At 42.9% G+C, this 15,363-nt stretch overlaps 1 pseudogene; it reads left to right on the top strand.

The window, feature by feature from the left end:
• The first annotated feature begins 14,037 nt into the window (after positions 1-14,037).
• LOC129538531 (large ribosomal subunit protein uL16-like) lies at positions 14,038-14,518 on the top strand (annotated as a pseudogene).
• Positions 14,519-15,363: the final 845 nt, after the last annotated feature.

Here is a 15,363-nt window from a genome sequence, read left to right as displayed (position 1 = left end):
TTTAAAGAAGTATAAAGGAATGATTGCTTCCTTTAGAGCTAAATATTTAAATAAACATGGAGATAATTGGCAACATGTTCTTTTGGGCTAATAGGCCGTGTCCAATTTTTTGGGTCTGATGTTTCAGAGGGCCTCTTTTTTCAGGGTTGAAGATGATATATTAATCTCTGAATTAAACAAATGCTATTAAATAACAGAAATAAATCCCTCAGTCTTCATTTGTATATGAAATATGGAATTAGAGAAATGACACTGAGATGATGTGATGCTGAATATGCCACCAATCAAGACTTTCTCTACTAAAACAGTCACCTACCACCTATAATCTAGTATGACATGCTAAAATGCTCCAAAATATTGAAAATATAAAATTAATGGTACTATTCCCATTTGGCCTTGAGATGAATATGACAAAGATTCTAATAATTTTAGTCAAAGAAAATGATGAGTAAAACTCCATGAAGATTAAAGTGGTGACAAATGATCTTTTAAGTATTCTAATTGGGCTTTCTCATTCACATCTTTGATTCTACAGAAATTGCAAATCCTGATGATCCTGATTTGTAAGTGCACCCAGTCAGCTTTTCTCTCTCTCACTCCACAGAATATGCCTGTTAGATTTGGAACGAAGGGATAAGCCCCCAAAATGTTAAAAATAGACTACTGCCCTGGCAGGAAGTTTAGCATTGGCAAGCACAGAACTCGGAACTGATCTAACATAAAGAAATATTCAGAGAAAGATGTGTGTATTATGCTCCTGTTGTGACCATTTTCAGAGCAAAGGGTAGTAAGAGAGACTGAGAGGCAGAGGCAGTGAGAGTCTGGGTGTGTGCTCTGCGCGTGTGTAGCTTGCCGACTTCGTGCGTGCACATTTGAACAGCTAGTATTTAAAAAACAACAATACTGAAAAGATGGTGGGACTATGAAGGAGTGCTTGCGAGACATTTTATGTATTTGTATATTACACAAATGAAAACACTTAAAATGTTGATACTGAAAAAATGAAGTTTCACCAAAAAATTCTATATCACTTCTAAGATATGCTAACCATAAAATGGGCTTCCCTGATAACTCAGTTGGTAAAGAATCTGCCTGCAATGCAGGGGACCAAATATTCATTTATCTTTACTTTTTCTCAGAAACTCATATTTTAGTTTGTGACCTTTCCTTAAAGGAGAGTCACCTTTATCTATTCCTAAAACAGTCTCATTAAAGGGCAAAGAATTCCAGTTACATTTCATTCTAGTTTTGTTAAGGGAAAAGACTACGGCCTTCAAATTACTTTTTAAAAGAATATAGAGGAACAAAGGAATATAAATTTAGGAAGGAAACTCAAGAACATCCCTAAAGAACTCATAGAAAACATCATGTGTATTTAGTGACCACAAGCAACCTAGACCTTGGTTTTTACGTCTCTTCTGAAAGATACCACTTCCAACACAAATGATATTTCCAAACCCTGTAGTGTAGCCCAGGGATTGGTGAAGACAGAAAGAGAGAACACCAACTATTGAATAACCCTTAACCACTTCCTGAGGTCCTGAAACATTCCGTGGAGGTCTACCACTTCATTACTGAACATGCTTAGAAAGTGTGAGCTCATGGGTTTCCGGCTGAAGGTACATCTAAGCAAGAGGGGGAAAAAGAGAAGTACATATCACCCTGCCCTATTTGTTTTAACACTGAAAATATCATTGCTCAGAGAGTAGGCTTGAGAAGAATCAGCCTAACATCTAAGTAGACAATTTTGCACCTTTTCTTTTGCATTATAAAGTGTTTTTATATTATCAAAGACAATTCCATGAAAAGGAACATTTCACTCACTTCAAATGGTGAGGGAACATTTGAAAAATATCTTTCCAGAATATGAAGTGTTCCAACCACAGTAACTCCTTAAAATGTACTACCTTGGTTTAAAAAAAAGTTGGAATAATGATATGTACAAATCCTTTTCAAGGAATTGTCATGATCCCTTGGGTCAGATATCTTCACCAACAAATCAGCCTGTAACTGTTATAAACCTGACCAAATTATAGCATACCTGATGTCTACATTGAAATAGTAAAAAATCTCGTTCTCAATAAAATTCTCCTATGGATTCAGAGGAAGAACGTCTTGATGGTTGTTAACACTTAGAAAAATAAAAGCAGTTAATTAATCTACTGCTTGCAATTTTTAGATGAGGAAACTGAAATCTTCATAGACTTGAGACTATGCTCCTAGTTTATCTTTACCCCACAATGATCTAGAAAGCAGTTAAGCATAGATTTCAGAACCCTAGTCTCCTGACAATGCTTTCCACAACACATCACAGTAAAATGCTCCTTTGAATGATGTGGAAACATCAAAAGGAGTGAGTTAGTCTGCCTACTTCCTGCAAGAAGTTCGTTCTGGTCTACATGAACTCTTCCATGCAAGAGTGGAATGAAAATAAGCTACTTTGGAAACCCTATATTACTCTAAGATCACATCATCATCTGAGGGCAGTTAACCACGTCTGGACTGAAGTCTCCTTTCACTTAGAGCCAGAGACAAGCTCAAGTTTGAGAAATGCTCTTTAAAAATTACTAGCTGCTGTTCGTACATTTTACCCACTAGTTTGCCCAGGATTTTTGACAGTGCTTACATCCACTGCGGAGCTGTAGTTCCATCAAGCCTCTGCACCCACAGTTTCCAGCCTGAACCCTCTGTGTGAGTCCCCAGTGCTGTTCTTTCTCTAGTCACAGCTTTTTCTGAACCCCGTGTGCACTGAATAATCCAGAGGCGGTCAGAGGGAGAAACAGGCTGTAACAGGAGTAATTGGAGATTTATAAATCTGCAGCAGCAAAACTGAAATAGGCTGAAATAAATGAAAGAAAATTAGAGAGTGGAGGAATACATATACCCTCTCATCAAAAGCCCTGGCTCTTCACATTCTGGGCCTCAGAGAGGAGTAAAAGCCCGTATCAACTTGTGGTTATTGGCAGAGCTGACACCAGAAGCCAGGTCTCCAGTTATGGCATACATGCTGTTGTTGCTTCTACTGATGCTTCTTCTACCTCTGTTCTATTTAGTGGCCCTAGAAATAATAGTAAGAAATAACAGTTACAACATTGATGGTAATTCACTTTACTGAGTGCCCACCTTGTGTGAAGCATAATACTAGGTTTTGTAGGATATACAGAAACAAACAAGACTACTGGCCTTAAGTTTCGTATACTCCATCAGAGACAGACATGTATAAGGAAGTAGAAAGTTGAGCTCCAGGTTTCCCAGGGAATGTACCAGTATCAAAGTCTCAAGCAGTCTCCCTTGTGTACCACAGTGTTTCCCACTTTAAAACACAAAACAACACCCCTCCCTTATTAACATGCATCCCATGGAGTGATGCTGTAGGAGATGCACTGTTTTATGTCCTAGGGATTCAGCAGTGATCAGACAATATTCCCATCCTACAGGGACCTGCTTTCTAGTGGCGAAGGTACAAAACAAAACAATTATATAAGTCAACTTCACATACCGCTGTGTTTTGATGGGAATAAAAAGAGGTGGTTTAATAGTGGATGAGATGGGATTGGAGGACAGGCAACCTCAGCTGGGGTGCAGGGAGGGAAATGTCAGGAAAAATATCTAAGGCTGAGTGGAGCCTGAGGGGTGAGGAGAAGTGAACCAGGGGAGGATCTGCAGCGAGAGTATTCCAGGAAGAGGGAAGAGAGGATGCAAATACCCGAGGCAAGAATCAGTTTGGTTTTTTGAGAATTAAAACCCCTGGTCTAATAAAGCATAGCAGAAAAGGAAAGATGAAGTCAGACCAGTAAGAAAATATGTTTCAGCTGTTTGAATGATTTACAGTGTGATCTCCTGTCAGGAAACATTCAAGAACAACTAGACAGGTAAAGTTAAAAGAATATTAAGGAGTGAAATTCTTAGGTTCTTTGGTCCCATGTCATGTTTTCAGAGGTGAGGAATGGAATTCATGAATTTGTGAGGTTTACCCTGTGGGAGTCAAAAGAGATGCGTTATTATTATTCCCAGTGAATAGCCCAGAAATGAATTTAGCAACCAGATTGTGGTTTAATCATAATTCCTTTCCCTGTAAAATGGGCAGTATCCTTCTATGTCCCTCTGAGTTAACAATGAGAGAAATCTCATTTCTCAAACTCTCTCAGGATCATGTGCCTTGTGTCTGGTCATAGGCAGATCTGTCATCCTGGAAAACAGAAATGGTTTGGGCCAAAGGAAGTTTGTATCTTGGAAATGAAAGAACCAGCTACAGCAAGCAGGCTGCCACAGTGGCTCACTACCCTGAGACCCCTCCCTGATCAACAAGACCCAGCTCAGTCCCCACGTTTGCCAGTTTGCTCAAGACAGCCGTGCTAGAATCAGGCATGAGCAAGGGCCCCAGCCATCTCCCCTTCCCCTGAACTTCTAGAAAATATAAAAACTCGCAGAGCTGAGAGAGGAGCCAATAAGAAGTAAGGAACATGCAGCAGGTGGTACCATCTGTGCCCGGCTAATTCCAGCCAAAACAATCTGCTCCCTAGAGTTCCCAGTTGTGGAGAAGGGAAGAGAATCTGACAGTGGCGGAGCCAGGGAAGGGGAGTAGAAGGGCAAGTGCTGAGGCTATTATTCAGACATTCAGCCGGTTGGGGAAGCAGATTATTGATGCCAGTGAACTATTATCTCTCTCCTTTTTCTCTTTACAACCACTGTGGGAGATTCTTCCAAAGTCTCGCTAAGCTGGCAGGGATCAGATCCCACACCTGTGAGACAGATATGCAGGCATCCCTGGGAGTCTGTCACTGCCGAGACGGGGAGGGACAAACATTCCATAACAAGACGAAGAAGCACAGCCCACCCCAGCATAGAAAAACAAGGGGCGGGGGGAGCTTATGTTTATTTTATTCTATTTTCCTAGCAACCGAATTCTCTCCCTCTCGCCTGTTCATTCTTTGAAAATCATCCGTGGTTGAGAATGGGATTATAGTCCTCCTTGTTGATCCCCGGGTTGGCATCATTTTTTATGATAAAATTCTTCCACTTGATGGACTTACTCGTGAGGGGCAAATCTTCTCTCCTGGCATGCTTACAATCATGGGATGTAAAAAAATGCAAGCAATGCAAAGACAGATCAAATTGTCTGTGTGTAATAACTTTCCTTTCAGAGAGTAGCAGACAGAGAGGAACCACTCTTCTCACAGATGGAGGAGACAATGATGATTTGAGGGTCATGGAAACACCTGTCCACTCAAAAAGAAAATGTCACCCACTGCAAAATTTCCACCGGCACCTATCGGTTACAGCAGTATCTCCAGGAAGTCATCTGTTTGGTGCAAATACCTGGGAGGGGTGATATTTGCCTATTGTCATCTTCCCTTAGATTAATTGATCAGTTTATAGCTGAGAGTTGAGTCCTGAGGGAGTAGGGCCCTGGCAAGGTCCTGAGGGAGTAGGGCCCAAGGCAAAGGTGTTCTCTCACCTTTATTGGAGAACAGAAGGTCTGGATTTCAGGTGAGGACTCAGAAAACTGGGACTTTATGGACCCCTGAAGGAAGGGGAGATGGTGCCTAATACTAATCCTCTGCTTGAGCTGCTTTGTGTTCCCCCCAAAAAAGTATGCTAAGTTCTAAGCTCTGATACTTATGAATGTGACCTTCTTTTGAAATAGGGTATTTCTGGATATATTAAGATGAGGTCATTTGGGTGGGCCCTAATTCGATATGGATGATATCCTTACAAGAGAGGGAAATCTGGACACAGACCCATGCAGGGAGAAATCAAAGAAATGTGTGTGAAATCAAAGAGATTGGAATGAGGCAGCCGCAAGCCAAAGATGCTACCATCCCCAAAAGTTAGGACAGAACAGATCCCTCAGAAGGAAGCAGCCCCATCCACACCTTGATTTTGGACCTGTAGCCTTTAGGACTATAAGAGGATAAATTTCTGTTGTTTTAAGATACCTAATCTGTGGTTCTTATGCAGCACTAGGAAACTAATACTTCCCCCACCCCACCAAACAAAGCACGGTGAGGCTTCCAGTTCTCAGTCTCTGGGTCGGTCTAAACATTGAGATCGATTTTTGATTCGACCCATGGGTGCCTGGGATTTAACAGATAAAGGTCAGCAGGAATATCCTTCTTGGTTTCGAGACACGTTTCATCAGGAAAAAGACAAACTGCTTACTCTTTTTTTCCCCAAACGTCTTCTATAAGGTAATCATTTTAATTAGGATAATTAAATTCTTGTTTCAAAGGGCACCAAAGTGCAAGCATTATCGTCTGATTTCCTGTAAAGCGTCTTTTTCCTGCCTCCTGTCCCACATGGTGTCCATTAGCCGGAGAAGCACCGAGTGAGTCAGACATTCTCGTTATAGGTTTGTGGCTCATGTCAGTGCTAAGAAGAGGGAAATGAGAAAGGAAAACATAAATTGGGAAACAGTGTCAGAGGGCAGGCCAAGATAATGCAAGTACCAGAAAGCAGAGGAAAAGGGTGTTGTGTGGGAACCAAAACCTTGCTTCAGGTAGGAAATGTCAGAGAAAAACAGAGTCACGTTTTGAAATTAAGGGAAGCGGGGAGTGGTGGAATACAAACTGCTCTTTGCCGTGCTTTTTGGCAGTCTGAATTCAGTGCTTGAAGTGAGTGCTACTCGCCCTCTTCCCTAACTCATTGCTGCTGTAAGATCTGAACAGTTTTCAGCTCCAAGTCTCCTGGGAAGTCGCCTGATAAAATTCCCGCAGTGTCCTTCCATCACTGAGATTTGGGGAAGGATATTGGGAGTCCTGTGGACAAGGCGACACGAAAGCCCGGGGCAGGAGTGAGTCGACTGAGGTGTGTTTTGATAAGTTGATATGTCGCTCTGGTACCCAGCAGCCTCAACCTGGGAATCAGCGAGACCAGGTTCTGGGATGCATTCTCAGATCCAGCTGTGAACTCTGTTCTGCCCCCAGTACTCACCATCTACTGCTACCTACCCACCCACGAGAGGGCCCCAGGAGGTGCAGGTAAGAAAGTCAGGGGAGGGTTCACTGCAAATCTCTCATCTCTTTTCTAAGGAAAACAAACCCAACTCTATGTCTTCTTCACAGAGGCCAGCATGCCATCCTTTACGTTGCATTTCTAGAAGATGGTATATCATCTTAAAAGCCTGGTTGAATTTGCTTTTCTCCAAGCTTTGTGGTATTTTTATATGCCATTAGTCAGTTATTGCATATTACTACCAATAACAGTCCCACCTAATGTATTTAATTTGTTTTGAAAATCATAGCACATCTTTACGCACAGAAGAGGCAGCTTTTAACTCCACTGATGACTTCCTCTTTAAAAGTCCTTCTTTAAATCCCTAACCACAGTCTTTTTGGTTCTCTTCCTATCCACTGACCAAGCTCTGCTTTCGTCAACTCAGTCTTCAAATGGCAGCATCTCCAGGGTCCCTCTGGGGCTCTCTGCTCTCCTCTTTCTGATCATTGTGGTGCAGTGACTTTTTCAACAAAGACTCAAACATGCACCTTCCCGGTAAGGCTCTCTTCCTGTGCACCAGACCTGCACATGCAAATGAATACTGCCCATTGTCCCCTGATGGTCTGAAAAGCACCTCAAATCTGACTCATCCAAGGTGGATGCAGCTGTCTTCCTCCTGCCCCTGCCCCCGAAACCTGATGATTGTCACTTCCTGGGTCACTCACGTGGAAATCTTGAGAGTCATCCTGCTATATCTCTAAACGGGTTATCAGGTCTTCTGAGTCATACTCCCCACGACCTCTCCTACTTGTTCTTCCTCAGCCACCATCATCTCTCCCTTGTTTCAGACTCACAGCACATCTCAAGAACTGTTCTAATAGCCTTTCCACCAGGCACACTGACGCAGTCTCACCCAAGGTGCTGCCTTACCTAATACAACAGAGAAGAGAGCTGTCACTGAGGGTTGATGGCAGAGCTGGCAGATAGAAGTATGCCCCTTTTATGCTCTTCAAAGATATTTCTTGATATTCATCACATAATGCCTTTCTGGAACATTGTTTCATCATAGTCTTAGCAGCTGTTATGTTGATGCAGCTCCTTAACTATGGTTGAAAAGAATGTGCTCAGGGGAAATTATTAGTCCCCTCCCTCTCCTTTCCACCTGTAACTATTCTTGGGGTCTTATCTCCTTCTAACTCATCCTACGTTACTGCGTGGACCAAAAGTGCTCTTTTGACACTTTTTGGTTTTCAGGTCTGCCTTCTCATACGTAAACAGGTAAGCTTATTCTTAAGGGTGGGACCATGTTATCTGTAGTCCCACCTCTCTGGGAGTTATGTCACCAAATAGATATTCAGTAAATGAGGAGAAGGGGACGACAGAGGATGAGACGGTTGGATGGCATCACTGAAGTGATGGACATGAGTTGAGTAGGCTCCGGGAGTTGGTGATGGACAGGGAAGTCTGGCATGCTGCAGTCCGTGGGGTCGCAAAGAGTTGGACACGACTGAGCAACTGAACTGAGGCAGAAAATTGGGAAATACTTCCCTAGTTAAAATTGCTTATCACTGAACCGAAATGCTCACTGATTTAATGCTCTAGTACAAATTTGATTATGCCAAAGCCTTTAAAATCTTTGTGGGATTCCACAGAACACCCAAAATATAGCTCTTATTCCTTAGCTTAGTCCACAAAACTTTCATATGCTGGCTTCTCCTCGCCTCCATTTCCATCAGCTCTCACCATCCCTCCAATTGCATCTGCCTGAACATACCTCTCTTTATATTATTATTATTTTTCATCCTTCAAGACACAGATCAAGGGTCACTTTCTTAAGACCCTCTTTCCTGAAACCCTAGTCTTAGACATGCCCTCCTCTGGCTTCTGCACCTACTTCATTAACACGCTATACAAGGGTTGGTCTCCCTAAGGCAGCGTGTTCCTGGAAGGTCAAAATCGAACATTCTGACTGCAGTGCACAGTAATAAGCCGGACACCCAGCTAGAACCTGGGAAATCTGTGCGTCTTTTGGAAAGAGGCTGTCAGCAACATCTAGTCCCCATTGACCCTGGTTATTAGACAAAGAGAGGAATAACTTGGTGATGAGAGAGAAAATCACGTAGAAAGTGAGTGATGGAAAAATAAGGAGCTGTGGAAGGACCTCAATGCAAATCAGAAAGTTGTCATTTCATACACTCGAAGATTTTTTAAAAAACTGTTTACAAGATATTTTGGGGCACAAATTTTACCCACATAGATTAACAATTTCATTTCTCATATAATCACTAAGTATGTATAACAGCATCAAACTCCACTGCCGACATCCAGATATTGATCGAATTGTAAACTTAGGCAAAACTCGCTACAATCCAAGTGAGGTGGGTTAAAGGGAAACATGAATAAATAAGCCTTCTACCTAATACTGAATGTGAACATAGCCTTTCAACTATTTTAGCAATGACTCAGATGGGGAACATGAACTAAATAAAAGAGGAAGAAGCCCAAAGTAATCTGGGATGCGTTTTCTTCAACTTCTCTGGAATTTTCAATTACCTCAGTTTCCTGACAAAGCTTTGCTGATGTCAGTAATTTACAGTAACAAATCAGCAAGATAACAGTAGGTTTGTGTGGGCCAGAGGTAAATTTGGGTCTGACATGAGTAATATATCCTGCAGTGAAGGCCAGTGGGAGGCATGAGAAAAGGTACAATTTCTATTAGTGATTTTTAAATAAAATGAAAACCACATGCATATATCACAGAGCAGGTGGATACGCAGACCTCACTGTTCTTTCCCAGGAAATATAAACACTTCCTTCTTGAATCCTAAGTGACTTTTTGTAAGGACTCCATCATAGATGCTACTAGAATTTTCTCTGCATTTGTATCTTAAAATGTTAGATACCAGAAAACACTGTGCATACCCTCTGTATTTAGGGAATTGTGATTAACTGTATGGCAACCCACTCCAGTGTTCTTGCCTGGAGAATCCCAGGGATGGGTGAGCCTAGTGGGCTGCCATCTATGGGGTCGCACAGAGTCAGATATGACTGAAGCGACTTAGCAGCAGTATAAGAGTTAGCAGATATCACCCTTGTTTGGGTGGCATACAATGATTTAAATGAAGCTAAGACAGACAAATGGAAGATAGACAAAATAACCATTTGCCAATAGAAATCTTCTGCAAACCAATAATACAACTGAACAATTTCTAAAGTCACAGAGGCAATTACAAAACTTTTTTTCCTCCAGCCGTTGTGACAACATCTGATAAGTTCTTTCAGGTTGCTTTGTCCCAGAATGTGAAGTCCACAGATCACAAAGGCATTTAGCTGGAACGTTGCTGTTCCTTGGGGTCAACAGAGAAAGCTTCATTTCTCATCACATGGTCCTGAGTGCACACGGACTGCAGGCTTTCCCTGAAAGTTGCTTCTCTTGGTTTTCTCACAAAATTGCTGACGTGAACTGGTTCTCTCATGATTTTGCTTTTTTCTCCTGAAGCTAAAGAATATTTAAACTGCAGTTTATGATGGTGTTTCCTTGTCAATAAAATGAGGGGTTGTAAAGGAGGCTCCTTTCTATGAAGTTTAAGATGTGAGGGTAGCCCTGGTTAAGGGAGTGTTAGCATGAGAAGCTCAGTGGTTGATGGCTGAAAGGCTATGCTTTCTTGTGAAAAGATCTGGGTTCAAATCTCTGTTCTGTTCTTCCTGAGTGACTTTGACCATTACCTCACTAAACCTCAATTTACTTACCTTTAAGATGAGAATACTATTAGTAACCATTTCATAGAATGGCTATGGGAATCAGATAAGATAAGAGATGTGCAAATAGTTTGCAAACGGTCTCTGTGGCAGGCTCCGGTAAAGGGGCAGGTGTGTGCAGTGTATTTATTTCATCTCTTCCTCAGTGTCCTTTCTTCCCTCCTGGTTTTGAGGGAAGTCTGCTTTTGATAACCTATTCCTAGAGTTAGGTCCACAGAGAGTTCTCTAAAAGGAACACAATAATTTCAGTACTTAGAAAATTTCCAGCTTGTAATTTTTCGGTGGCCGGGATGGTCTCAAGATTCATCCTCGAAGGAACCCTTTGTTTCCTGGTGGGTGTGAGCCTCGGGTTCATGAAAGAGGAAGGAATGCTTGACAATTATCAGGCCAATGAGAGGCCTCAGAGCATGAGAAATGAGGAGGCTGTTGTGTCTCAGTTCTAAGTACATGGGGCCTTTGCTGCTCTGAGCAGATAATCTAGGACGATAATGAAGTAGTCACAAGGGTGAGCCTTTGAAACAAGGCAGCCAAGATACTGCTCACAGTTCGAACCTTCCTGTTAGCCCTTTTGCATATTTTAAGGAGACTTGTAAGTCATGAGATAGCCTTGCCTGTCAGAATAATCGGCCCATACGGGGAACTTCTTTCATAACTTGACAAGAGACGCGGGAGGGGAAGCTGCTGGAGATGAAATCTGATGATCCAAATAGCAGGAAAAGGTTTCTAGTTTATGATCATTGTTTTCCTTCAGCTAATTTTAATTCTGATGAATACCAAGTTTTCTTTGGTACTTTTTGTTCCTCAAATCTTTTTTTTCCCCTATTAAACTGTTCAGCCAAGTATTTCTTAAGCCTCTATGAAAACAATACTACATATTTCTTAAGCCCATGTAAACAAACATTTCCATGAAGACTGGCTTGAAAGATACAAGTAGATGACAACCTGAAAGGCCATTTCTATTGCAAAAATGAAAAGACTTGGCAGATCGATAGTTAGATATACAACACTAAAACCTGACGCTGATTCAGACAGACTCGAATGATGTTAACTCTTGTCATCCGATTTAGTTACTTTCAGTTCCTCTAACAGTTTACATAGGTGGAATACCTTGATAAATTCTGATGCTTGGATGGGATGTTTTATATAGGTCATTTGCAAACAAATATTTACAAATTACCAGTAAATACCAGTCATTGTGTTGGTCCACAGACTGTTACAAGAGCAACAGGCAGGAAAGAGTTCTGGTCATTTTGTGAGACCTCTGTCCACGGGAGCTAGGGAAGGCTTCAGAGAAAAAAAACTATTTGAGTTTGGTGTTGAAGGGCCAATAGAAGTAACACTCCATTGTATTAATACACATGCCCTGGGGCTTCCCTAATGACTCAGTGGTAAAGAATCTACCTGCTAATGCAGGAGATGCAGGTTCAATCCCTATTCTGGGAAGATTCCCCGGAGAAGGAAATGGCAAAGCACTCCAGTATTCTCACCTAAAACCCCATGGACATGACTTAGCAACGGAACAACAACAAGATGAATGTACCATATCTTCTTTACCAAGTCCTCTGTTGATGGACATTTAGGTTTCTTCCATGTACTGGCTATTGTAGATAGTGTAAATAGTACTGCAGTGAACATTGAGGTGCATTATCTTTTTGAATTATGGTTTTCTCTGCATATATGCCCAGGAGTGGGATTCCGAGGTCACATAGTAGTTCTAATTTTAGTTTTTAAAGAAACCTCCATATTTTTTTCCATATTGGCTGTATCAGTTTACACTCTCACCAACAGTGCAAAGGAGATGTGGCACATACAATGGAATATTCCGTTCCGTTCCGTCGCTCAGTCGTGTCTGACTCTATGCGACCCCGTGGACTGTAGCCTACCAAGCTTCTCCATCCATGGGACTCTCCAGGCAAGAATACTGGAGTGGGTTACCGTTTCCTTCTCCAGGGGATCTTCCCGACCCAGGGATCGAACCTGGGTCTCCCGCATTGGAGGCAGACGCTTTAACCTCTGAGCCACCAGGGAAGCCCCAATGGAATATTACTCAGTCATAAAAAGGACCCAAATTTTGGTCATTTGTAGAGACACGGATGAACCTAGAGACTGTCATACAGAGTGGAGTAAGCCAGAAAGAGAGAAACAAATATTGTATATTAATGCGTATATTATGCAGTCTAGAAAAATGGTATAAGCTAAGTCATTTCAGTCGTGTCCGACTCTGTGTGACCCCATGACGGAAGCCCACCAGGCTCCCCCGTCCCTGGGATTCTCCAGGCAAGAACACTGGAGTGGGTTGCCATTTCCTTCTCCAATGTGTAAAAGTGAAAAGTGAAAGTGAAGTCGCTCAGTCGTGTCTGACTCTTAGCGACCCCACGGACTGCAGCCTACCAGGCTGCTCCATCCATGGGATTTTCTAGGCAAATGATCTTATTTGCAAAGCAGAAATAGAGACACAGAAGTAGAGAACAAATATATGGACACCAAGAGGGGAAAGCGCAGGGAAGAGGACTTGGGAGATTGATACTGACACATATATATTATTGATACTAAATAGATAACTATTCAGTTCAGTTCAGTTCAGTCGCTCAGTCGTGTCCGACTCTCCGCGACCCCATGAATCACAGCACGCCAGGCCTCCCTGTCCATCACCAACTCCCGGAGTTCACTCAAACTCATGTCCACAGAGTCGGTGATGCCATCCAGCCATCTCATTCTCTGTCGTCCCCTTCTCCTCCCGCCCCCAACCTTTCCCAGCATCAGAGTCTTTTCCAGTGAGTCAACTCGTCGCATGAGGTGGCCAAAGTATTGCAGTTTCAGCTTTAGCATCAGTCCCTCCAATGAACATCCAGGATTGATCTCCTTTAGAATGGACTGGTTGGATCTCCTTGCAGTATAAGGGACTCTCAAGAGTCTTCTCCAACACCACAGTTCAAAAGCATCGATTCTTCGGCGATCAGCTTTCTTCACAGTCTTAAGAACCCACTATATAGCACAGGCAACTCTACTTCCTGACAGGAAAGGAAGTCCAAAGGGAGGGGATGTATACATTATATGTATATATTAGAAACTAGTACAACATTGTAAAGCAACCATATCCAATAAAAGTTAATTTAAAAAAATAAAAGAGCTCTTTCCCTTCGGCATGCCACTGAAGATTCTGGTGTCGCCATGGCCACCGCCCTGCCCGGTGTTACCGGTATTGTAAGAACAAGACGTACCCAAAGTACCGCTTCTGCCGAGGCGTCCCTGATGCTAAGATCCGCATCTTCTTCTTGGGGCATGAGAAGGCCAAAGTGGATGAGTTCCCACTCTGTGGCCCCATGGTGTCAGACAAGTATGAGCAGCTCTCCTCTGAAGCCCTGGGGGCTGCCCGTATTTGTGCCAACAAGTACATGGTGAAAAGCTGTGGCAAAGATGGTTTTCACATCCGAGTGTGGCTCCCCCCTTTCCATGTCATCCGCATCAACAAGATGTTGTCTTGCGCTGGAGCTGATAGACTCCAGACAGGTATGAGCGGCGCCTTTGGAAAGCCCCAGGGCACAGTGGCCAGGGTCCACTTGGCCAGGTCCTAATGTACATCCGCACCAAGCTGCAGAACAAGGAACATGTGATTGAAGCTCTCCGCCAGGCCAAGTTCAAGTTTCCTGGCGCCAGAAGATCCACATCTCCAAGAAGTGGGGAGTTACCAAGTTCAACGCGGATGAATTTGAGAACATGGTGGCTGAAAAGCCTCTCATCCCAGATGGCTGTGGGGTCAAATACATCCCTAATTGTGGTCCACTGGACAAATGGCGGGCCCTGCACTCATGAGCATCAGCGCTGTCCCCTCCTTAATCACGCTCACCACTAAATGCTATTTCCTGTCAAAAATAAAAATAAAAGCGCAAATAGAAGCTCAGCAGGTTGAGAAGAGAGGATAATGTTAGAAGGCATGGGAGTGTGAGGAGTCCCGGTGTGGGAAAACCATGACGAGCTCATCATCCTCCTCAAGCATCCAGTGATAAACTCCTCAAACGGGACCAAAGTAGCCTTCATATTTAAACCAAAAAATAAAAAATCCATACTGTAATAGATAAATTATATCTACCCTCCTAAATATTAATTACCTATTTTCCACAGTTGCTAATGAAGAACTAAATGAAGTAGCAATACTTGGGCGTGAGCTATGTTGCTGATGAACAACCTCCTTGCCTTAGAGGGGGAGTTTAGTTCAGTTCAGCCGCTCAGTCTTGTCCGACTCTCTGCGACCCCATGAATCACAGCACGCCAGGCCTCCCTGTCCATCACCAACTCCCGGAGTACACTCAAACTCATGTCCACAGAGTCGGTGATGCCATCCAGCCATCTCATTTTCGGTCGTCCCCTTCTCCTCCTGCCCCCAATCCCTCCCAGCATCAGAGTCTTTTCCAGTGAGTCAACTCGTCACATGAGGTGGCCAAAGTATTGCAGCTTCAGCTTTAGCATCAGTCCCTCCAATGAACATCCAGGGTTGATCTCCTCTAGAATGGACTGGTTGGATCTCCTTGCAGTATAAGGGACTCTCAAGAGTCTTCTCCAGCACCACAGTTCAAAAGCATCAATTCTTCGGCGATCAGCTTTCTTCACAGTCCAACTCTAACATCCATACATGACCACGGGAAAAACCATTGCCTTGACTAGACGGAC

The sequence above is a fragment of the Moschus berezovskii genome, chromosome 2 (genome assembly GCF_049115385.1).
Source record: "Moschus berezovskii isolate FMDL1 chromosome 2, NW_MosBer_1.0, whole genome shotgun sequence".
Taxonomy (NCBI): domain Eukaryota; kingdom Metazoa; phylum Chordata; class Mammalia; order Artiodactyla; family Moschidae; genus Moschus; species Moschus berezovskii.
The sequence above is the reverse complement of the archived record's forward strand: the minus strand, read 5'-3'. Positions and strand labels throughout refer to the sequence as shown.